Here is a 24,290-nt window from a genome sequence, read left to right as displayed (position 1 = left end):
TAGGGTATGTAAATTGAACCCATATTTATTTTCTGGCGTTTTCTACTGGGCAATAATATTTACTCTACGTTCAACGGGCTTAGTTACTTATAAAATACAAAACTAACCAACAAAATAATGAAAGAAATGGTAAATAATGGGAAGATAATTACTGGCCGCTACGGGAATATATAACACCTAAGCAAAATAAAAATGATAAAGTCGTACTAGTGGCTAAAAAAAGGTCTACACACCGAAAATATTTCTTTACCAACATAGGCACCAAAAACAATTCCTCTTCCCCTATACTTACTATGACGATTTTCTGCTATCTTTGGAATATCTAAATTCATAAAATTTTTATTACATTACACATTTTTAAATGCAAATTTTAAATTTGTAATATCTCCGAAAATATTTGTTTAATTTACATGCTGTAAGGAACCATATTGATCTATATTAATTGCACACTGTATTTAAGGTACTTAATTCGATAAGGATTAATGCCGTATTGTTTAAAATAGCTTCGTAAATAAGCCATTTTCTGACGTAAAAAGTAAACAATAAAAATGGTTAATGTGGGTTATCCCTAAAAGATAAACATATACCATCGCGGACTTTTTTGTAGACCTTTTTATAGTGTACAATACTGTAGTACATTAATTTGATCTAACTCGTAGGGTTAGGCAGCGTTTTTGCTAATTGCTAAATAAGCCTAAAAAATAGGTTAATTTACGACATCACGTTAGAAACCTCTAAAATTAGCAATGTTGCCTTAGTATATTATGCATGTATTATACATATAAACCTTCCTCTTGAATCACTCTATCTATTGAAAAAAACCGCATCAAAATTTAAAGATTTAAGCGCACATAGGGATATAGGGACAGAAAAGGCGACTTTGTTTTATACTACGTAGTGATTATGTTATTATTTTTACGTTAATTAGATCTGATGAAGTTTCACAAAATTAAAATGCAGTTCCTCCTACCATTCCCCAGCTCCATCGCAAAATTTAGCGTTCGATAGTAGCCGCGGATACGTGTCTATCCGCGTCACTTTTCCGTTGTTTTAATTTTCGTTCGACATTCAATTAGAATGTTTTTGACACTGTCTTCGACATTTAAGTGCATCGGTCCGTTCATCGAGCTTCGACAGCTTCCCACTCGTCCGCGTTCCACACCTCCCCCGCCTTCCTCGTTCGTTACCCCCGCTTCAACCCCCTTCATACCGCACCCGGCCGATTATTGTGGATAGCAGGACAGGATGACGGAGGGGGAGCGGGTTGGCACTCGTTACAACTCTTATTTACATAATGCGACTGTTCGACTAGAAGAATTTACGTCAAATGTGCTTATATATGGACGAAAGGGGGCGAACCAAATATAATTTAATGAATCTATTTAGTTTCGCATAGAATAATATGTAAAATTAAACTACTATAACTCAATCAGTATTAAGCAACTCGCATAGATAAATCCATTCAGTCTTTTTGTAACGTGTCTTGATTTATGTTTATGTTAGTTTATAATCAAGAGAGATCTGACAAAAATTAATGATTTCATTCGTGTCCATAAATAAGCTGTATTATTACGAATATCATGTTTGACCCTAGCCAGAAACTTTTTTCATATTTCTGACAGCGTTTAAAATATGAAGATTTTGTCCAAGTACGCAAAATATTATATCCCGTGTTAAAAGGTATGTATATGATGTGATAAAGAAAAATAATGAATATGATCCGAAGAGAATAAACACAAAAGGCAGAAATCTTTGCTGAACCTTTGGCTAAAATATGTAATCCAATCCAAGCCAAATTTTTCCCATGTTCTATTTCCTATCACCTATTTTGTTATTAAGCATTATATCTAAACGTTTTATGAAAATACTACTCAATATAATGAGACTAACAACAAAACAGAATTACCTAATCTTCGTTTATCAGTTTGAATTCAGACATAAAAGGACATCATCATTAAATCACAAACATTGGAAGAAGAGCAAATATGATTTACGATCCTATGCGTCTTACAAGCCTACACCAAACACTGATAAAAAGGCTTCATACGTTAACTAAATAAAATGCTTCCAAACCAATATGTAGATATATTAATATTCTATATATCTAATGGTTACCTATACGGGGGTTACATTCGGGGCGAATTTCATGGCAAAATTGAAAATGCGCATGAAAAGAACTAAATTCGGCTACTATAAAGATGTCTTTGAATGATAAATATGTGTTTATATCTATTAATGATTAATAATAATACATATAATTATATATTATATTACATATTAAATATTAAAATTAATATATTATATAGTAAAATATTTATATTTTACTTGCAGAAATCCTATTATGATATCTCAAATAATATTTAACTTTGATTTCTATTTTGAAAATGGTAATTGCGTGTCAAAATTATGAATTGTTTTCTCTTATATCTCCTTGAAGGGAATTACATTTATTTATAATCTCCATTGCACAAAATTTGTGAAATAATATGCAAAAAGTATTTCACAACTGGTGGGAGAAATGATGTTAAATAACAATCTCATATAAAATAATTATTAACAACATAAAAATATTAACTTTGCCAACTAATTTTATTTAATTTATAGAACAATGCAAACATTTTAAAATGTGACGAACACATCAAAATATAAAAATAACCACCCATTAACCCACTATACTCAACAATGGCTTCTTAGCTGCTTTCCAAAAAGAACCATATCTTAGACCTGAAATATAAAGTAAAATTCATTATACACAGTAGTTTTAGAGAAAAGAGTCACTTATCTATGTTATTCTTTAAACAGTAGATATATCACTAGTTTCAAGGTTACTCCTTTATTTTTTCCAAGATATGTCTCAAATGTGCCTGTTAGCAAGTGTATTTTGTAGTTCATAATTTGAAAAGATACTAGCATAATATCCAAGAGGACTTCTTCCATCCAAATCATCTTGGACTTGTCAGCTTTTATTTTTTCATACTACTTAGCCATTGTGTCTGAAATAATTTAGACCCAGTTAACAAATATTTCACCTTCAAAATAGTAATAAAATATATACAAAATACATCATGCAGTAAATACAAATTCATACCTGTTTATATAATTTCTGTCTGTATTCTTAATCTAAGGTTTTATTATGTCTACCTCATAGTGAAATTTACACATACATATTCTTTTCTCTTGGGGCTGAATATATCTTCTGGATCAATTTGTAATCGTTACACAATTGTAAATGTTTGAAATCTCTTCACAAATCTATAAATAGAATACTAAAGCCATCTAAATATATTTTTTAAAAAAGAGTTTATTCATACCATAAACTTCAAACAATTTGAATTTCAATATTATTCGTATTTTCTTTTTTTTTATAACTTTGTTTATTATGTTACCGGCCACCCGATAATTTAATACTCTTTTAAAAACGATTAAACCGTACATATTCTTTTAGCAATAAACATTGCTTTTTAGGAAAAGAACACAACCCGTACTGTCGAAAAATGATTCACAAGATATTTTATTTTGACATGCGTTTGTGAAAAGTATGGTTATAAACAAAAGGATACGGAGTTCCGAACCAAACGATGAATACCGTCAAATGATTTTTGGAGACCGAAACTTTCCGAGAAGAACCGAACGTCCCACGAATTGATTTCGATCACCGCAAACGCAAACGAACACCGGAATACTCCGAATTTAAGGAAATATATGCCAGAGTAACCATCTGAGAAATATTTTCTATCTGCTATCTGCTCTACTGCTTTCTATCTGCTCTACACCATCTATATATATCTAAACTGACGATAGATGAAAATCAAGAAACACTTATAAAGACACTTCTTGGAGCCAGAGATGAAATAAAAGACTGATCAACAATGTCGTCTGACACTAAATGAGCTCGTATAGTAAAAAGACTGACCAACCCAACCCACTGGATTTGATATTATCATACTATATAACAAGAGTGCCAAAAATGTAGGTATAATAATGGATATCGAATTAAACTGAAACGAGTATGTAAGAAACAAATTATGCGAGATGAAAGTAAAATATTGACTGCTCCATTAAATTCTTGGAATATATATGTAATTAATACAGTCTATAGTCTATTCAAACAGCAGTGAACCCACGTGATCTGAATTGATGACGCAATGTTGCCGCATCTACTCTGAGTTTTAGTACATTTTGACTTGGACATATAACAAAATTCTAATCTAAATAAAATAATTAAAAAATATTATCTAATACAATTTATTTTAATATTATGGTTATAATTTTTATACTAATATATATCTAATGCATATATTATCGAAGAACTTAAAACTATAGTTAATTATACAGCCACAATACTTTATAGGTTAGAGATGTTTTATTATATTTACATTAAACGTTTTTCACACTAGTATAAGTCTAAGCGCATTTTTTATATAGTGGTATCCCCCGAAGGCCTAATCCACCTAATTATCAATTGTATATCTGAGTAATTAATTTTAATTTTTCATTTTTCATTAGAAAGCGTATTTACCTTTTAGGCTTAGTTCTTGGTTCCTTCGATGTAATGTTTCCTTGTAAAATCATCATGATATTACTACATTTATCTTTAGTTTGTTCTGTAACTACCTGTATACAACTTTCTTAATAAAATTAGATTTAATCACTGCATCTTCCTTAGTGCATTTGCCATATCTGCAAAAGAGTTGGTATTATTTCTGTCCTCGCACATTTTAACCAATCGTTCATGTATATTCTGAACACTAACACACATACATATAAAGCTATCATACTCAATAATACAATTTCCTGCAGTTAAAGTAAGCTAAGTTACTTTCACTTCACCACCCTGTCTTGGTAATTATCAGCATTGAATCATAGACCAACATTCATAAAGTTTTATTCAATCACTGTCACTTTCAGGAACACTACTCAAGTGAATAACTAAGCTGTTTATTTCCAATATAACAAAAACTTGTTCACGATTCCACTATTTGTCAATTTCTTTTTCAATGTGTCAGATAAAGCTCATCCAAACTGAAGGTGTTTTTATCGACAATGCTTCTTTCTATAAATCCACACAGTTCTGGTTTGAATATCCTTCTCGACCTGAATGTCTATTGTAATAATTCTTTGCAATACCCCATATCAACTTATTTCTAAAAAAGTTATGTACCTAAAATGCAATTAAATATTTACCAAATAACAATTTGAAATAGTTCACTCTTCAACATGATTTCTTCAAACATATTTTATGTACTTTAAGCCATTCCTTAATTGCAGCCTTTGTTGAACTTCTTGGGATCTTCTCCACCAGTGTACTATTGACATGCTGAAAATCTGATTTTCAAATCACTGCAAAAACAAGTTATGGTTCGTTTATCTATGGTAGTCTCCCTTGGACTTAGAGGAAATCACTAATTCTGCATCAAGAATAAAACCATTCCTGTTTCCAGCATGAAGAACTATATGTCTGCAATGAATTATTAATAAATGTTATGACTAAGAAAACCTAATCGATAGTTGTTTCAACGTTTATCTTTTTCCATCAACTTTTGTTGTCTTTACACTATATTTATTATCATTTTGCCATAAGCGACCCAATGTTCCATTCTGAAATATCTATGTCCCATCAAATTGATATTATAATTCTTCCTTTATTTTGATATGTTTTTAAAAACTCTATACTTTTAAAAGCAATCTCTGAATTCCATTAAACCCCTTCGTGGGCTATCGTTACACCACTTAAATCCAATATTACCCAACATTGTACGAAAAGATGTATTACATCCCTCAAATAGATGTATATCTTTTGAATTTTTATGGATACTTTCCAGACTAACAATTTTCTCTGAAATAATTGTATTGAATTATATTTCGATTGAAAAACTACTTACTGTTTTTATACATTTCGTATATTTGATCTCTGATACAGTTAACATCAAGCTGATCTTGATTCGTCACCCGTTTGGCATAAAAACGATTTCTTTTTGGTGAATTTAAGGTTATATTGTTTTTTATTTTTTGATGACCCTACCCGTATTAATATTCATTGCAGGTGCAACACGCTAAAAATATTTTCAACGGCAGTAATTAATATTTATTAGTAAAAACGCTTACCTCTCTAATACATTCTACTGGCTCCATTATCTCATTCCTGTTCGAAATATCTGATTACAAACGCAATCTGTTTCTGACTGTGACTGAAGTATTGTCTGTCTGTAAAACGAATTTACAACATTCGCCAAGCACATATTGATGACGTGCTTCACTACTATTTTGAATAGACTCAGTAGTTTATAAGTAGTAATATAAGTTGTAGTAATAGACTAGTAGGTTATAATAAAGTAGTGAAATTAAAACGGAATAAACTATTCGATTGCACTCAGGATAACATTATCATTACGTTCAAAGTTTGAGTCCTAATGGACATTGATAATTGAACTCAAATTTAAAGTGTTTAAGACTCCATAGTATCCGAATAATGAAATAAACTAAACTAAACTAATATTTAACAAAATCTCAAACCTCATAAAAATATATTTGGCATTTATTATGTTTGTTATACATTGAACAGAATTTATTTCAAATAACCTACTTCATAAATTTTTAATCAAGATTCAGCTAAATTAATCAATTAAAATTGAATGAAAGAAATTGAAGAAAAAATTACTACTACGATTGTCAATTAGTTCGTCGAAATAAAATGGGAAAATAACAAATCTATTCTAAAATAGACTTTTTGTAAAGTGCCTCCAAAGAAACATCTTTCTACTCTTATAATTTTGTCACTTTATAAAAAGGCAATATTAATGATAGGTACAGTATGAGATGATATTGGTACAATATATTAATATATTGTTATTATAGTACATTGATACAATAATGTATTAATCAAAATAGTTTCGATGTTTTTTCACAACTATTTTCAAATATTTTTGGCAAGATGGCAATGCTATATCGAACGATTTTGGTTAGACAGTGACCCAATGGTTGATCCATTTTCACACCACCACAGCAATTCGAAGCCATGTGACAGATCATGAATCTGAACAAGTGGTAATCAAGGCGGTATATATGATGAGTACGTTGGGTATGACAAAATTTCCCAAGTATCTGCAGTAATAATTTCATTCGGTTTTAACGGTCCTAATATACACCTATACTTGGCTACTCCCACCATATGCACCGCAAGTAGCCTTATGGTCAGAATTATTATGATTTGATAAATGTGAAGGGCTCTCATAAAACAACCCTTGTCATCATGCTTAACTAACCCATGACTTGGAATTGTCGGTGCAGATTCACATTTCAAGGCTGGTCATAATAATACGTCACAAGAAACTGTTTTTTTGCCTAGCAATGACCTTTACAGTTAATTCGTGTGGTAGTTATTTTTCCACCCTTTGAATTGAGTGTTGCTTTAAGAGCTTGAATTGGGGATTTGTCCATTCAGTCTTGTAGTTCATTATCTTCGAGTATGTTTCAATCAACCCCGACAATTTTGATATGATGGATCAGCGTCACCATAAGATTCTAGAAGTATTTGATAGACTTTGGCAGCAGATTTCTTCAAATTATACAGTTAACATAATGAATGCTGAAAATTTAAAACATGTGGTTTAAAACAAGGTTTTTTGTTTGTATAACGCGTATTGACATCAACTATTCTTTTTCAAAGTGCCTGCTGCAATAGATAGAGACCTTATTAATGAATAAATATGTTGTACATGTATGACGTTCATATTGTTTTGTCCATCCCTCGTACATATTTTATAATTTATCAAGTTTATGCATCCGCATAGTCATTATTTGTCAGACAATATAACGACTCTTGTTATTCTGGTGAACATCCGATGACCAACTGCTCGGGTCGTTTTTCTTAATTAAATCTGTAATTGTATATTGACGATAAAAGTGAGCCTCGTGCCGGGTTCGAACGCGACTATTACCGCCTCCTCCGCCCCACGCGCCTCCTCGGACCGCCGACGATCCCAATCCGTCCCGCCGACGCCACCACGTCCGTTACGGACAACTGTAGCCCTAATTGTTTGTGGGGTTTCCATTACAGCCCCATCTAATTAGACCTTGATATCGAATTATTCTATCTCCAGCGTCCAACGCTTCAACTCTCCTCCGCCACCCCCCACGACCCCTCCGTTCCCGTTCCCGTGCCGTCCGCCTGTCTCCCAGCGTTCCCCGATCGTTCCCCCACGCCTGACACCACCCCTCCTATCACGAGACCGACGACGTTCAATTGCGGAAATTGCGACGCATATATTTTCCGACGGGTGGTCCGTGATAGGTGGGGGGCTGTCCCCAGCCTGTCCCAGGTCCGATTGAGTCGCCCGCCGCCTCCCCCTTGCCGATACCAATATAAGGATTCGGATGGATTAAAGGGTGTTCGGTAGTCGATCTGAGGTGATCGTTGTTTTTTTTCTCTCATCGCCGAAACGTAAAACGGAAATTTCGGTCTGGATTGAATCTAATTTAACATCCCGGAAGGACGGAATCTTGCTTGTGGGTCAAAGAACCTTTGAAAAAATAAGTACAACAAACTAAACGTAGGGTATTCTTTAGAACAGGGGTTCGTAATCTTTTCTTGGTTAAGGACCACTTTTATATTATTCTTCGTAGCAGGAACCACTATGTAGGTATAACAAAAATAGACTGTAATAATCAAACAGAAACTTTAATCAACAACTCAATAGGAAATTATATAAAAAGAAATAATATGTTTAGACTAAACTTCTCTAACTTTATATTAATGTGATTTCTGTTCTTCTGCACGAGTTCGGCTATCCTAGGAATAATATTGTCACTCATAGTTACACGCAAATCATCACTTACTTTCAAACGATTCCTCGCGCTGTTTTTAATTACCAGCAAAGCAAAAAATCGTTCTTCACATAAATGAATTGTTGAGAAAACTATAAAATAACAAGTCAATTGAAAAGTCCCCGGTCCGACGTATAGATGGCGCTACTAGACCTACTAGGCTGTTTTTTAGTTGGCCCTAACCGTCAAAAGATGCATGTGTAAATTTGACAGCTGTTGGATCATTAGTTTGTGAATAGCATTTTGAGTGATTTTTTTTGTTATTGTGAAAAAAAGGATAAAAAGGAATTTCGCGTGTTGATAAAATATTGCTATTTGAAGGGAAAAATACAGTTGAAGCAAAAACTTGGTTTGATGCCGAGTTTCCGGATACTGCCCCAGGAAAATCAACTATCAAGGATTGGTATACTAAGTTTTGACCGGGTGAAACGAGCACCGAAAACGGTGAACGCAGTGGAAGCTTAAAAGAGCTTGCTACCTACGAGAACATTAAAAAAATCCACAAAATGATTTTGAATGACCGTAAATTGAAATTGAATGAAATATTAGACACTCATTCACGAATATTTGGGTATGAGAAAGCTGTGTGCATTGTGCACATTTGACCAAAAAAAACGACGAGTTGATGATAAAGAGCGGTATTTCAAGATAATAAAGTATAATAAACCTAAGTTTTTGCGTCAATATGTGACAATGGATGAAACATGGCCCCATCATTTCACTCCAAAGACCAATCCACGGTCATCCAACTGGACTGCACACGATGAACCCGCTCCAAAGCGTGGGAAAACGCAACAGTCGACTGGCAGGATTATGGCGTCTACATTTTGGGATGCGCATGGAAAAATTCGACTTATTCAGCGACTATTACATAGCGTTATTGGACCGTTGAAGGACGAAATCGCCAAAAAAACAGCCGCATTTGAAGAAAAAAAAAGTGCTGCTTCACCAAGACAATGCATCATGTCACAAGTCAGTGAAAACGGTGGCAAAAATCCATGAATTGGGCTTCGAATTGCTTGCTCATCCACCGTATTCTCCAGGTCTGGCCCCAGCGACTATTTCCTCTTCTCAGTTCTCAAAAGAATTCTCGCTGGGAAGAAATTTTCGTTGAATGAAGAGGTGATCGCCGAAACTGAGGCCTATTTTGAAGCAAAGGACAAATCGTGCTACAAAAATGGTATCGAAAAGTTGGAGGGCCGTTATAATCAGTGTATCGCATTTGAAAGGAATTATGTTGAATAAAAAAAACTAATTTGGTCAAAAAAATGTGTTTTACCATGGTAGCCGGGGACTTTTCAATTGGCCTGTCAGCTTTAAATTGTATGTTTATATTTACAGAGTTTACCCACTAAAAACTCATCCTCTTTATTTTCGTGGCCAGACACCCTGAAAACGTCAAAAGTATTACTTCAAGTATTAAAGTATTACTCACAAGCAAAATAATAAGGAGGAAGTTATTATTTTCCTGAAAATTGAAAATATTGCCTCTCCTCCGACAACACATCAGTCGTCCAGCGCTCTCCTCAGTGACCATCTCCCCGACCGTTCCCTTAGTTTCCTCTCTCAGCCGCATCCATTCCCGGCACACAAACAGAGTACGTGAGGGTGTGTCTGCTTCCCCGCAATACAAGCCGGCGTCCGTCTGCGTCTTGCCTATCTTTTACAGATAAGATCCAAAACCGCCGTGTCCAGTCAAGGCCTGCATCAGGGTTTCTCAAAAATGTTCTCGCCCGTCCAGTATGTCCATCCCATCGCTCCTTGTCATCTCATAACGAATTCCCCCCTTACTCATTCTGGCATATAGGTCATATCTTAGTCCCTTAATCCATATGGATTTTGGATCCTTACGAACGCCGATCGGTATTGCGGGGAAGCAGACACACCCTCACATACTCTGTTTATGTGTCGGGAAGGGATGCGGCTAAGAGAGGAGACTGAGGGGAGATGGTCACTAAAGAGAGCGCGGGAAGACTGATGTGTTATCACAGGAGAGGCAATATTTTTAATGATCAGGAGAATAATAAGGAGGAAGTGCGAATAAAATATTTGGAGACGCGCATATAAAACTGTCAACAGCACTGTGGTTGCCAACATCCTTCTTTTTACCCCCCAAAGCCTTTCATGCTAGTGGTGATACGGGCCAGACCAGGGTTATTAACCCGCCCTGCTTTGCATCTTCCTAATGTCGGTCGTCATACTTAGTCCCCCTGTCAAGCCATACACCTATATATTTTATGGCTTCCTAGCTTACAATCTGGTATCCATCCAATCGAATCTCCACTCTCTTCTGCTGCCGCCTTTCAGCCAGGATCATTAGCTCTGTCTCAGCTAGCCCCATATTTTTAAGTGTTTCTTCTATCACTTCAGCAGCGATTTCCCGTCTTCCGATCTGCATTCTAAGCGAGTTTACTAGTAGCCCGCACTATTTTTGCTAGAACATCTGCATAGGCAATCGTTTCAATACCCACACCGATCTCCAATCTCAACAGTTGGTCGTACAGAACGTTTCATAGTGTCGGCCTCAGCACCGAGTCCTGGGGGACTCTACACCAGACCCCACTTCCTCCGTTAGTACCTTTTGCTTAGGTAGGCCCAGATACAAACCAAGTACCTGCTGACATCCCTTTTCGTTAATACACTCACTATGCCATCCCGCGGAGCCGACTTAAACGCGTTCCTCACGTCTAACTTGAGTAGTACCACAATTCCCCTATTTGTGTATGCTCTAGAATTGAATTGTTGAACGGCGTCTTTAATGATGTTAAGGTTATAGTTAAGTTGATTTGCCTCTTCTGAAGCTAAATTGTTTACGGTGAATAGCCTCTTTCCTTGTTAGCTACTCCTAGTTTATCCTCTCCGGGCATGTATCTGCAACTCCCTTAACTATATCTGAACAAACTAGTAAATCGAAACGAGACTCCTTTACAATAGTTCAATATTGGATGAGGAGAGAGTATAACCCTGGTCTTAAAAATCTTATTTAATTTTAGTAACAAATATGATTGTTTTAATAACTTTACCACTACCAACAAAGTATTAATTCTTTTTTTTAATGGAATCAATCTCGCCTAGGAATCCATCAATATATTTAAATATACAAATGGAGACATAAGCTTTAAAGTCAACCTCTGCAGATACTGTGAAGTACTTGTCAAATTCGGTATTTTTTCAATAATTGGAGACTCTACCCGCGGTCGCTTCGACCGTGATTTAGTACAGGTAGCATCGGCCTAGTCACCTACCAGAGATGCGTAGCTGGTAGCTAGCGGCTGGAGGGGACCTGCGCGGCCACCCATTACACCGACCGATACTGGGAATCCGTCCACTTGTACCGTAACATCGATAACCATTTATGAATTATCCATGATTTGAAAGAGTGCATTGACCTTACAAAAAAAAACACAGACAATACAAGACTAGGGCGCCGGGATCGTCACTGCCGTACTATGGCAGCAAAACATAGACTGTAGTCTACACTCTGCAACCATAGCCGTCTGAGGTTGACTCGGATCCTCGGGGTCGTCACTCCCCGTACCCAGATTAGAAACCTGAGTTCCGTGAAGGGTAAACGCGTAAGAGAACTCTTATCAGTAGTTATCCTCTATAACAAATCTTGCAACCATCTCAGTTCGGTAGATTCTTGTTAGTAATAAATAAGGGACTTCCATATAGCCACTGCAAGGTATATAAGTGAGTCTCCCATATTTTAACTAAATACATTAAATATTAGTATAATGTATCTAATATATATCTCGGTTCGCGGTGATCGAAATAAACTCGTGGCGCGTTCGGTTCTTCTCGAAGGTTTCATTCTCCAAAAATCATTTAACGGTTTTCATCGTTTTGTTCGAAGGCCCGTATTCTTTTCTTTATAACCATACTTTTTACATTGGCATATCAAAATAAAATGTCTTAGGAATCATTTTTCGACGGCACGTGTAGTGTTCTTTTCCTAAAAAGCAATGTTTATTGCTAAAATTAAATGTACCGTCTTGGCGTTTTTAAAAGAGTATTAAATTGTAATATTGTAAGTAAGGCCTGTAACATAATAACCGATGTTATGATACAGAAAAAAAATATATTGAAATTCAACGCGTTTGAAGATTATGGTAAGAATATGTCATAAACCTCTTATAGTTACACGACTTTAGTACTCTATTTATGGATTCCTGAAGAGATTTAGAGAAACATTTATAATTCTCTAAAGATTACGAAATAATTAAAAATCATCAAAAGATGTATTCAGTCCCAAGATAAAACAATGTATATGTGGAAATTTCACTATGAAGTAGATATAATAAAACCATAAATTAAGAATATTACCTTTATTTGGTGGCATAAATATATAAATGGAGAGAAATCATTCAAGAACATCTTCGTAGTATTAATTAAACTACAAGGAAAAATAGGGTTATTTTCTCGAAACATATGTCATTCATAACCCCGCCAATTTTTCCCATTCTCGCTCAAATTTGTTGACCCGTTCCGCGGCTCCTGAGATAGCATTCTAGTCGTCATCAAGCGCTGAAAGTCATGCAGCAAATAGCGGAGCTAAAAAAGTACATGCGCACTACGGCTTTGAACCAATTTTTAAACCTGTTCAGCACGAATATTCGCCGAATTCAGTTATGCTATTGCGCTTTTTCTATTTTCTCTGGCCCCGAACTTTCACTACCTACAATACCATTGTTTACAGACAGTTATATTTTATTAATTATGTGTATACCTTTAGTTGTTTCCACTCCCATCATTCTGTCTCAGGAATTTCCAGCATTACACAACATTATCACATATCCTTATGACAAGTTTCCTTTAGTCACTCTCACTTTCCGAGTCACTGTCCAAATCCAAGTTTTTAGGGCATTTTATATAAATCGGTAAATGGAGGTAAGACGAAATGAAACACTGTTTGTTTACGTAGTCTGACCGTTATTTATTTGAGTTGTATAAAAAGTGGAAAATACAAATAGATAAAAGAGATCGGCTCTGGGTTTACCTGTAGACGAGGTTTAGGCAGTCGATGGTGGCACGTCTAAATTGAACTATGATCAGTGATTAAATGAATGAAAGCAACCTTCAGTAATATCCCAGGTAAACGTATCACGGTTGACAGATATTCCTCATCGTGTACTAGTTGATGCTGCTGGCACCCGCCCGTGTTCAACATCTGGAATTGTATTTCTGGATATTTTGTAGACCGTTATTCCACGATGTAAAATTCGACATGGTTCAAGGTACAGTTTCATTATGCAATTTCTTAATCCTGACAGATGTTGGGCAAGTGGCAGTGCCTTCCATAGCCTAGCTTTTGTTTCATGCAATATTGATACATCTGCAGCTGTATCCAACACCATATATTTTGTTTCTATTTTACACATTTTGACATTCCATGTTTTCGATAGCAATTATGGCCTTTCCTTTTACAATAGCTACGCATTTAGGTAACTATTGCTTTAATATGCTCGAATGGCTGTAAACCTTCTCTGGACATAGTGGACATTGGATTACAGAATTTGTTTTGATCCGATATTGCATACAGTCTTTTTGCTTATGCCCATAACGATTACACCCTTGACAAGTTCCGTTAAATGTATGCTGACTAACATTCAAAATATTTGGTATTTTTCTTGCCTGCTTTATCACCGCTGCTGGCATTTCCAGTTTCAAGGCAATTCAGTTTCTTTTTCTTTTACTTCACTATATAATATATCATGTTCCAGTCATCAGAGTAATATTCCTGGATAACACTGCTTGATAGACATGAGTTTAAAATTCCCATTTACCACAACATAATTAAAATTACTACTAATTGCTAAACAAGTACGAAGGCGTGTAACTTGCGTCCCTTTTCTCTGTTACTCGGTTCGCTCTTGGCTTTTTATTAATAATGATGAGTACATACATATATTTCTTAGTAGCCTCCTAAGATAGAAAATAATTCAAGGCAAAGTCAGGGCAAGGGCCTAACCTTAAAATCTGAAGTAATTGAGTAAGTCTAATTATTAGGTCCCTGAGATTATAAGAAATATTGCAAAAATACTAATTGGTTATAATGGTTTACAATTTGATCTTAAAATTGGCTTATAATTACAACTTGTTTCTTAGTGATAGTATATTCATTGTACGCTCGTCCGCTTCATCACTATAATACTTCAGGTTCAAAACCACTGAGACAAGTAATGGTGTAAAGTCTGAAAATAAAAACAGTCATCTTATGGAAATAGTAAGTGTGATAATGTTTACTCACAATCGTGAGGCCTCACAAACTGCCAAAGATCTAGACCTCTTGGTTTGGAGCTTGCATTATAGTCACCTAAATAATGAAAGGATATACAATAACACATTTTAAACAAATGTTTAAATTATTTAATTATATTGCTTGTTTCAATATTCAGTTTCTTCAAATGTACTTTCATCCCTATGGGTGAAGTAAGTAAAGGTATTTTGAAGTGGTAAAGAATTTTAAATTTAAGATGTAGATCTTTGTTTCCACCGTTTTCCTATTAATGCTATTTCAGGTAAGAGTAAATATTTTGGTCATCTATTTACGTAACCCCATATAAATGTCTGTAGATTTACCTAGGTTTACATCTTAAAGTTCTCAGTTGAAAAAATTATGTTCATTTGCAGGTGGTTTTAATTATTTGTTTCAATATAACATAACTTGCGAATGAAACTCATCAAATGACTGTAGAAAATTGGGAAAATGAATATTTGGATTATCCCTCGTACTAATATATAATAAAATGTGTCTTTCAATTAATTTTCTTCACATATACTAATGGCTCCGATTCTTGATTAGTAGAGTTTGGCTACTTCCAGACAAATCATTAGGTCTAGATTCCCGAACATAAGGGCATATTGGAAAAAGCAGTCCCGTTCCATTAATACTATCATTTAAGTATTTTTATACACAGCAGCACAACATTCTACTATTAATTAATTAAACTAATAATTAATTCAGCTTATGTCCATTAATAAGAAATGTTTTCATTACTCTTTGATATTTTTTTTATTAACGGGATCTTATATATAGTGTGTCTCGCAATTCCGAAGCTTTTTTGAATATAAAACGTTAATATAAGTGGTGCCACCTAGAATGGGCAGGGTAAACTACGATTCTTAAGCAACCCTATAAAACGAAAATATTGCTGTTCCCTGTATTTTATTTTAAAAAAAGCTTATAACACGCACTACAAATTATGATTTTGGAGGAGTCATGAATTTCTCATTTTCGAATTGTTAACGTCATCTTTGCAACTGCATTAGAATTACCGATATTGTCGAGAATGATTATTATTATTATTTTTATAAATTCAGTTTATGACATTTTCTCTTCTTTTAAGAGGAAACTCAAATTACCATAAGAATTAATCGTTAATGATATTGGTCAGCTACTCATTAAAAATTAACGTCAGGGTGTTCCTTTCTAAATTCCCAGTTGGGCGAAATTTGATGGGTGATACTCATCTTTCAGGTTATAATTTACTAACAAAAACAAATTGCGTATAGAACTATAGGCGATATATATTTCCAAAAATCTAACTACATCTGCAAGTCTGAAATCTGAATTAAGTAGTCAGACTACATCCAACAGATGTTAAAAATATGATTTACATCAATAAAAGAACCAGTGTCAAAAAGAAGAAGAATTAGTGGAGGGCGCTGTGAGTTGGAGAGGCTTTTCAAAATTATATAAAAGACCAGTGATGTAAATAAAGTTCCTTCCAAACTTGCCGAAAAAAACGATATTACATGGTTTAAATAGTTTCACAGGCGCACACCACATAAACCCGAACGAACAATTCGGTTTCCGTGCCAAACACTCAAGCCTTCATCAAGTTGCTCGCGTCGCAGTAACAATCCACCAGGCATTAAGAAAAGGTCGAAAAACTGTAGCCATCTTTTTAGATGTCTCCAAAGCTTTCGATCAAGTATGGCACCACGGTCTAATATTCAAAGCGAAACAGCTTGGTCTACCGAATGACCTAATCTCCCTGATAGATTCATACTTGGACGGGACCTACCGTTTCAAGTGAGAATCGGTGACGCAGTCGCTCGCCCCCAAAAACAGATCTCCGCAGGAGTGCTTTACATGGCTGATTTTCCACTCCACAATCATTCTCACACTGTATTTTACACAGATGATACAGCTTTCTTTACCACCGGTTACAGTCCCGACGCCATCCGCGACAAACTTCAAGTCCAACTGAACCAGTTGGATTGCGTGATACAAATTCCGGACATCTAATTGTTAAAATCAGAATCTGGTAACTCTGTACCGCCAGGAAATTTTAAATCCGAATACAAATCCCTAAATTTTATGTTTTGAAAGATATTAAAACGGAAAGTATGGTAAAACTTTTTAAACGAAGTTATTTAGTTTTAAATAATGTTATTTAAGATTTTGTGTTACGTTCAGTTATTCATGTATTGTTGGAACTATTAAAGTGTTACGGTAAGTTTGACGGCATTTGATGATTGTAACTTCATTGTAGATTCTTTTAATATAGATTTCTAAATTGTAAAATATAAATAATCTAATTATGTTCGTTATTGTTTAATATAAAGGCTAAAGTCAAATATCAAGAACAAAATTGTTTAGTTCAAATATTCTTTGTTCACATATTCACATTATTCAAATATTCACATCATAAGAAAATTATTAATTAAAAACTAAATTAAGAACGGTATACACAATATCTGTTACAACTACATAGATGCTATACATCTAAGTGACAAAATTAATTTTTCAATTCGTTGTAATCACGACATAGAATAAAAGAAAGTCGCCTTTTCTGTCCCTATATCCCTATGTGCGCTTAAATCTTTAAAACTACGCAACGGATTTTGATGCGGTTTTTTTCAATAGATAGAGTGATTCAAGAGGAAGGTTTATATGTATAATACATGCATAATATACTAAGGCAACATTACTAATTTTAGAGGTTTCTAACGTGATGTCGTAAATTAACCTATTTTTTTAGGCTTATTTAGCAATTAGCAAAAACGCTGCCTAACCCTACGAGTTAGATCAAATTAACGTACTACAGTATACAACACCATAAAAAAGGTCTACAAAAAAGTCCCCGATGGTATATGTTTATCTTTTAGGGATAACCCACATTAACCATTTTTATTGTTTACTTTTTACGTGAGAAAATGGCTTATTTACGAAGCTATTTTAGGCAATACGGCATTAATCCTTATCGAATTAAGTACCTTAAATACAGTGTGCAATTAATATAGATCAATATGGTTCCTTACAGCATGTAAATTAAACAAATATTTTCGGAGATATTACAAATTTAAAATTTGCGTTTAAAAATGTGTAATGTAATAAAAATTGTATGAATTTAGATATTCCAAAGATAGCAGGAAATCTTCATAGTAAGTATAGGGGAAGAGGAATTGTTTTACTCCAAATTTAATGCGTGCAGGCCAAGGGCAGTAATGAATGAACCAAAAATACTGGATCGATTTTAATCATGTTTTCATTGAGTGACATAGGCATATATATTTTATGCCCGTGCAAAGACGGAGCGGGCCGCTATGTTTTTATATACAACGTTCATATTTTTTCTGTAGTGTATTTAATTTAGTATCAGCATTGCATTGTATGATTTCATTGTCAAACAATATTATGTAAGGACCAATAAAACCCTAGAAAACAGAAACATGGGATCCAGAGTTATTGAACATGGGGTCCAAAAGAGTAACAGAACTGAAATATAAGGTAAATTGGCGTTCGAATCGTATTTTTAAATGGCAATAGTTCCATAACTGTAATCTATTGATGTAGTTATTTATATTAGGAGACTAGCGGGTTTAATTACTGAAACAAGATAAGCTATAAGTTAGAAATTCACCAAAATGTTGGCACATGTAAGTTACGGTTTCAGAGCAAACAACGGACTTAAAGAAAAGTCTTTATGAAGTATTACAGATGTAGAATGTTTCCTTTGAATTGAAATAGAGAAGATAGAAGAGGGATTAAAGATTAATTAAAAACACATAATTTAACGACTGCTCGAGGAAATCAACATGGAAGAAAGCAACATGATAGCAACACCTATGAAAGATATTTGGATATGCCAATGGAAAGCTGGAAAAAATAATACTTGAAAATTCAAAAGGTATCAAAAAATCACGGGAAAGTGTAAGCCGATAGTGGACTTGAAGGAGCAACCCAGTGCCAGGGAATAAATTCATTCCAAGGCAAAGACACAAGTAGATTTGGCAGCCCAAGAACAAACTAAATAATCGGCATTAAAAGTGAACAGTTGTTTATTGGCTACTTCCATGATTGTTCTAAGTTTTTAAGAGTGTTTAACAGTCAGAATTATGTCTAAAGAAAAAAGTTAATTGTTCATTGCGTTTGTTTATTAGATAATTGTGCAGACTTATTGAATTAAATCATTAAGTAAAATTAATTCTCACCATGTACCATCTAATGTAGCAGTTTTGTTCTCGCAATTTAAATGTATTTGTGTACTGATCGTTGTTTATAATGTTAATTAGGGTGATTGTAAGTAATATCACTCATGTATTTAACAAGAGCAAATTCCTAATATGAAGAAAAGTAGTATGTAAAGAAGAACACCAAGTAGAGGTGCATTGTAGTTTGTCTAGACGCTGTTCAAAAATGGTATAAAAGACCAGCGATGGAAATAAAGTTTCTCTATTGTTCCAAATTCATAAGTGGTGTTATTAATTCCGTCCCGTCCAGAATCGTAAGTGATTCGTAACACGGTGTATACAATATATATATATATATATATATATATATATATATATATATATATATATATATATATATATATATATATATATATATATATATATATATATATATATATATATATATATATGTAACAACTACATAGATGCTATACATCTAGATGAGAATATGAATTATATATAAATTACTTTTAATTCATTGTAATATAATTTATAGAGAAAATTAGCATATTTCTCTGCTTTGGCAAGTTGTAATTTATTTAATTATTTCTTCTGTCAACGATTTAATTGTGTGTTCATTTAAAAAAGTTATTTAAAAAAATCAATTAGAAACAGTGTGAACTATACAGTACATACAAAAAAACCATTTAATTACTTTTATAAACTATTTAAACTGGTACTTAATTTCAAAGTTCTGATATGCCTTTGTACTCATTTGTAAGGATTTATAGAAAATGTCGATATATATTACAATCGATATATTTTTTTCAAATATCAAAAAAGATATATCAATATATCGAAATGTCGATATTTTTCCTGGTGGCCGACACCCTTAATCGCAATAAAAAAAATTTCGAATATCAGTTACAGATATCTATAACAGTTGTTAGCAACCACCGTGAGATGGCGCGGCGAGTACCGTTCCTATGTCTATTCTTTTAGTTTTGACCAGCTGGTGAATTTGTCTGACGGCCAAGGTGGGGCGACTGGGATTCAGTCGGTTCTGTAAATTGTCGGGGACGCGTTGCGTTGCATCGTAGCCGAGAGCTTGTTGTCTCGTTTCACTTATACTGTGTTAGAAACGGTGAACCCTAATTCTGCACCATCAAGTCGGCCATTCTTTCTCACGACCGGATCATTTTAGCAAAAGGTATGATATAGCGATGAGATATTTATTTATGGTTTTGTTTTTATCGAATGATTGTGGGAAAAAAGGGTCCAGTTGGCGTTCAACAGGGCATGAGAGAGATCGGCGGTCCGGGGTTTCGGACAATGCCGGAGAGAAATCTATAGGCAGGGGGACACCTGGTCGGTTTTGTGAACGGGAACGAGGGGTCTGCGGCTCGAAGGACCGCCAAAATCGGTTTTTCCAAAGGCGTACGCGAATAAAAAGGCACTACGAGAAGCCGTTAGCGCTGGATATCGATCAATTAGATCCGATACGGCCGTTTTTTCCGTCTTGTTATGAAAACATACCCTTCACTCATGCGTTTTTCTATTGTTTATTTTGATACAAACACCGATAAATTTATCATAACATCGGCGTTTTCGATTCCCGGCTTGTTATTTATATTGGAAGATCGATATTTATAATACACCTTGTTGTTTTACAAGTTAGAAATCGAAAAGGCACGTATATGGACAATAAAAAGGCGGGCGCCTATTGAATTTTTTCAGCTTAATCACTGCTACAAATTTATTCGGAGATTGGACATGAAACCGTCGTACGAAATTGCATTATGTATGCGGCAATTAGTCTACAATAAATATGTAAATTATAGTCAGGATTTTCGTCAACTTTACAGTCAGACAAAAACAGCAACATTATTAATAAAGTGGCATTGGCGATTTTAGCATTCAATTGCGAAATGCAGCTAAATCTGGATAATATCGCCATTAATATGTGTACTAAGTAACGCTGCCGCTTTATGATTAATGAAAAATTTAATATGTAACCCTTACCATGGATAATATAGTTTTGCCATTCTATTTTTATTTTTATATCCTCCTAGCAACTGTTAATGAAATGTTTAATGTATTAAGTCAGTAAATTAAACAGACCCAAACAATGTCAATATTTAAAATGCAGATAGCAACTAATAGATCAAATTAGGAACAGTATTCGAACAATAAAAATACGATCGCATTGGGCTAGGCTCAATCACTGGTCTAAATTTAATCTGGGATTCGAATATGTGATTGTGATGCAGTCACATAATGAACAGGACTTAAATATAGATGGTGTAATCAATCTAAGAAGTATAAATATATATTGTTCTCGTATTTGGTGTACAGGCATCGGGAATTTAGCAGATTAAATACACGTACAACGCTATGGGCGAGCGTTAATAATTAAAAGTTGATTAATAATCGGAGTTTGCTCGATTTGGATTATGTATTAATTAAAGGGTTATACTTTAACGTCTAAGATTTATGATTTAATTCAGGTTCATGTTTTTTATGACTTAGATTAATAGGTATTTTGTAATTATTTTACAATTTTAATCTTATTTATTTTAACTTTCTCAATGTTGTAAATTAATTTTGATAAATTTGCTAGTTACAGAGCAAAGCTTCTGTAATAACATGAGTAGCTTAAAACTCAAAGCAAGCAAAATATTGAAGCATAACGTGATAATATCTATAACTTATAACTAGCGTTGGGAGCTATCGACTGAAAACAATCGAAACAGTCGATAGTCAAAAAACTACCGACTGAAAATTGTAATTACTATTTTCAGTCAAATGCACGGTTCGACCTCTTTCCTTCGACCGCACGTAACCTCTTTGATTTTATCTCCCGGAGAAATACCCAACACATATTTTATAAATAAATATATATATATATATATATATATATATATATATATTAAGGTTTCCTTTTTACCTACGAGGGGTTATCTGGACCGGACCTGCAGCTTATCATGGGCTCCGAACCACGGTCCTCGGTATTAAGCCTACCGACTGGCGAGTGATTAACTTTAGAAATCATCCCAGAAGACATCCGATCTTACCCAGCCTGGTTACTGGCGTGACTAGGATCATTTTTCCTTGTCGGATTTTACACCCATGCCTAGAACAATCACAAACATAAATTTTACGACCATGTCTCAGCAGGATTCGAACCCGCTGCGCCACCCGATTCTTGTCAATTACAAGGCCATATATTAAGCAATTATGAAGAATCTAACTCGCTTATTTCCATCTGTATCATCTATATTCTTGATTATTAATCACAAAAAAATACCAAAGGCAATCAAAAACAGGCTTCAAATTATCAATGATCTAATAAATAATAGGTGTTCGCTTGTATTTTTATTAACTATAAACAACTACTAATCAACCTAACCTAATTGTTAATTTAGATGGTTAGAGTTATTCAGTAATCAGGAACGCTCCAAATTGCATGTGACTAATTGATGAGAAGAAATTTGCTGTCCGAGTCCGTCAATCCAATAATTTTAAAAACTATGGTGATGATGCTCCCTCATATCCCAATAGTCAGTTTTAGTTTCGTTTAGTTTAGTCACTAAAACTCTTACATATTATATTCAAATTTCAGTTTTCATTCCCAATATGTATTGACTTATTCAACGAAAACTTTTGAATAATTTTCAGATAGCTTATCAATTCATGAATCAATTGTTTTCAAATGTTTTTATGCGATAGGATTGGTTACCACACTAACAGACAAAATTCGAAGCGTTTCAACATCGCGGTTTCATTGTTTGCCACGTAAAACAAGAATAGTTTTATATCGTGAATGCATATCGTGACTGGCTGGATGAAAACTGGATCTACTACAACAATCGAAACGCAAAAAGTCATGGGTGGTATTTATTAGCAAGGTGTCGAAGATTACGACCTGCTAAAACCGAATGAAACTGTTTGTGCAGATGTCAATTATTGAAAAAAATCCAGAATAGAAATAGCAAGTAACGGGCGCGTAACTCATCCGTATCTAACTCATTGCGTAACAATGCTCAGCCACACGTTGCAAAAGTTGTGGAGGTTACTCTACACACCCAGCGTACTCGCCAGACATAGCGCCATCTAATTATCACTTGTTTAGAGATCGAGGAATCATAGCTTGGCTAGCGCTGTGTGAAAATGTATCGATTGTTGGATCGCTGCCAATCCAACCTCATTATCTCAACAGTGTGTAGCCATGATGTTAAAAACATGGAAAAAGTTGTTGATTAGTATGTATTGTGCCAATTTTGAAATTGATCAAAATACATGCAAGCATTTAATATTTTAATGCCTTTTTTTATAACCAACACTTCTGCAGATAGAGGAATTAAAAGTAAAGCTACATCGTCTTTAAAGTTACTATTAAAAAATAGGAACTCTGATACGTTAACTGGACTTCGAACCAGCAGTAAATATCACGTTATGAGATGGATAATGCGAACCTAATAGAAGAAATTAATATTGACATCAAATAAAGTTGTTTCTAACAAATATATGTAATCAAAAATGCTTTTTTTTTATTACAAACTAGCAATATATCTTTAACTTTAAATTAAAAACAAACGACATACATTTGTTTTAGCGTAAAATTGTATTAAATAAATAAAGTTGTATAATTTTCAAGCCATCCAAGAACTAAAAATAGCCGAAGGATGATAACATCTGAGATGATATTTTTGCACATTACAAAACGCTATTCTCGCTATTTTCCAGGCCAACTAGATCAATAATTAATTGTAATTACAAATAGATTGAAATAGCAGACACATGAACAATATAGTGAGCTATGGCCTTATTTATATAAATAGATTGAATATGTATATTGTCATTTTTATTAGTTATATGTAACTAAATTATTGTAATTTTATTGAATATATCTAATATATATATATATATATATATATATATATATATATATATATATATATATATATATATATATATATATTGAATTTGAAACCTCAGTTTTCTAATATATTTCATTCAAAAACTAAGGTGACATAAATACCTAAATACTGTGAATTCGCGAT

At 34.0% G+C, this 24,290-nt stretch overlaps 1 protein-coding gene and 1 long non-coding RNA gene across 2 annotated transcripts in view; one reads left to right on the top strand and one right to left on the bottom strand.

Moving 5' to 3' along the window:
- Positions 1–2,570: 2,570 nt before the first annotated feature.
- Positions 2,571–3,381, bottom strand: LOC143196289 (uncharacterized). Its single transcript, XR_013005728.1, has 2 exons — positions 3,089–3,381; positions 2,571–2,993 (listed from the first exon to the last, which is right to left on the bottom strand). It is a non-coding gene; the product is annotated as an uncharacterized LOC143196289 (long non-coding RNA).
- A 16,891-nt stretch (positions 3,382–20,272) lies between these two features.
- The window catches only part of Dg (Dystroglycan), a 153,118-nt gene continuing 149,100 nt past the window's right edge, over positions 20,273–24,290 (top strand). The window contains exon 1 of the mRNA XM_076403537.1: positions 20,273–20,437. The gene's annotated coding sequence lies outside the window, so the exon portion shown is untranslated. The remainder of the gene's footprint in view (positions 20,438–24,290) is intronic.

This window comes from Rhynchophorus ferrugineus, unplaced genomic scaffold (assembly GCF_030347505.1).
Source record: "Rhynchophorus ferrugineus isolate W39M unplaced genomic scaffold, kcgeb_rfMv2 rfM4, whole genome shotgun sequence".
NCBI classification, from domain to species: Eukaryota; Metazoa; Arthropoda; class Insecta; order Coleoptera; family Curculionidae; genus Rhynchophorus; species Rhynchophorus ferrugineus.
Note: the sequence above shows the minus strand (reverse complement) of the source record. Positions and strands in the feature narration are given on the sequence as shown.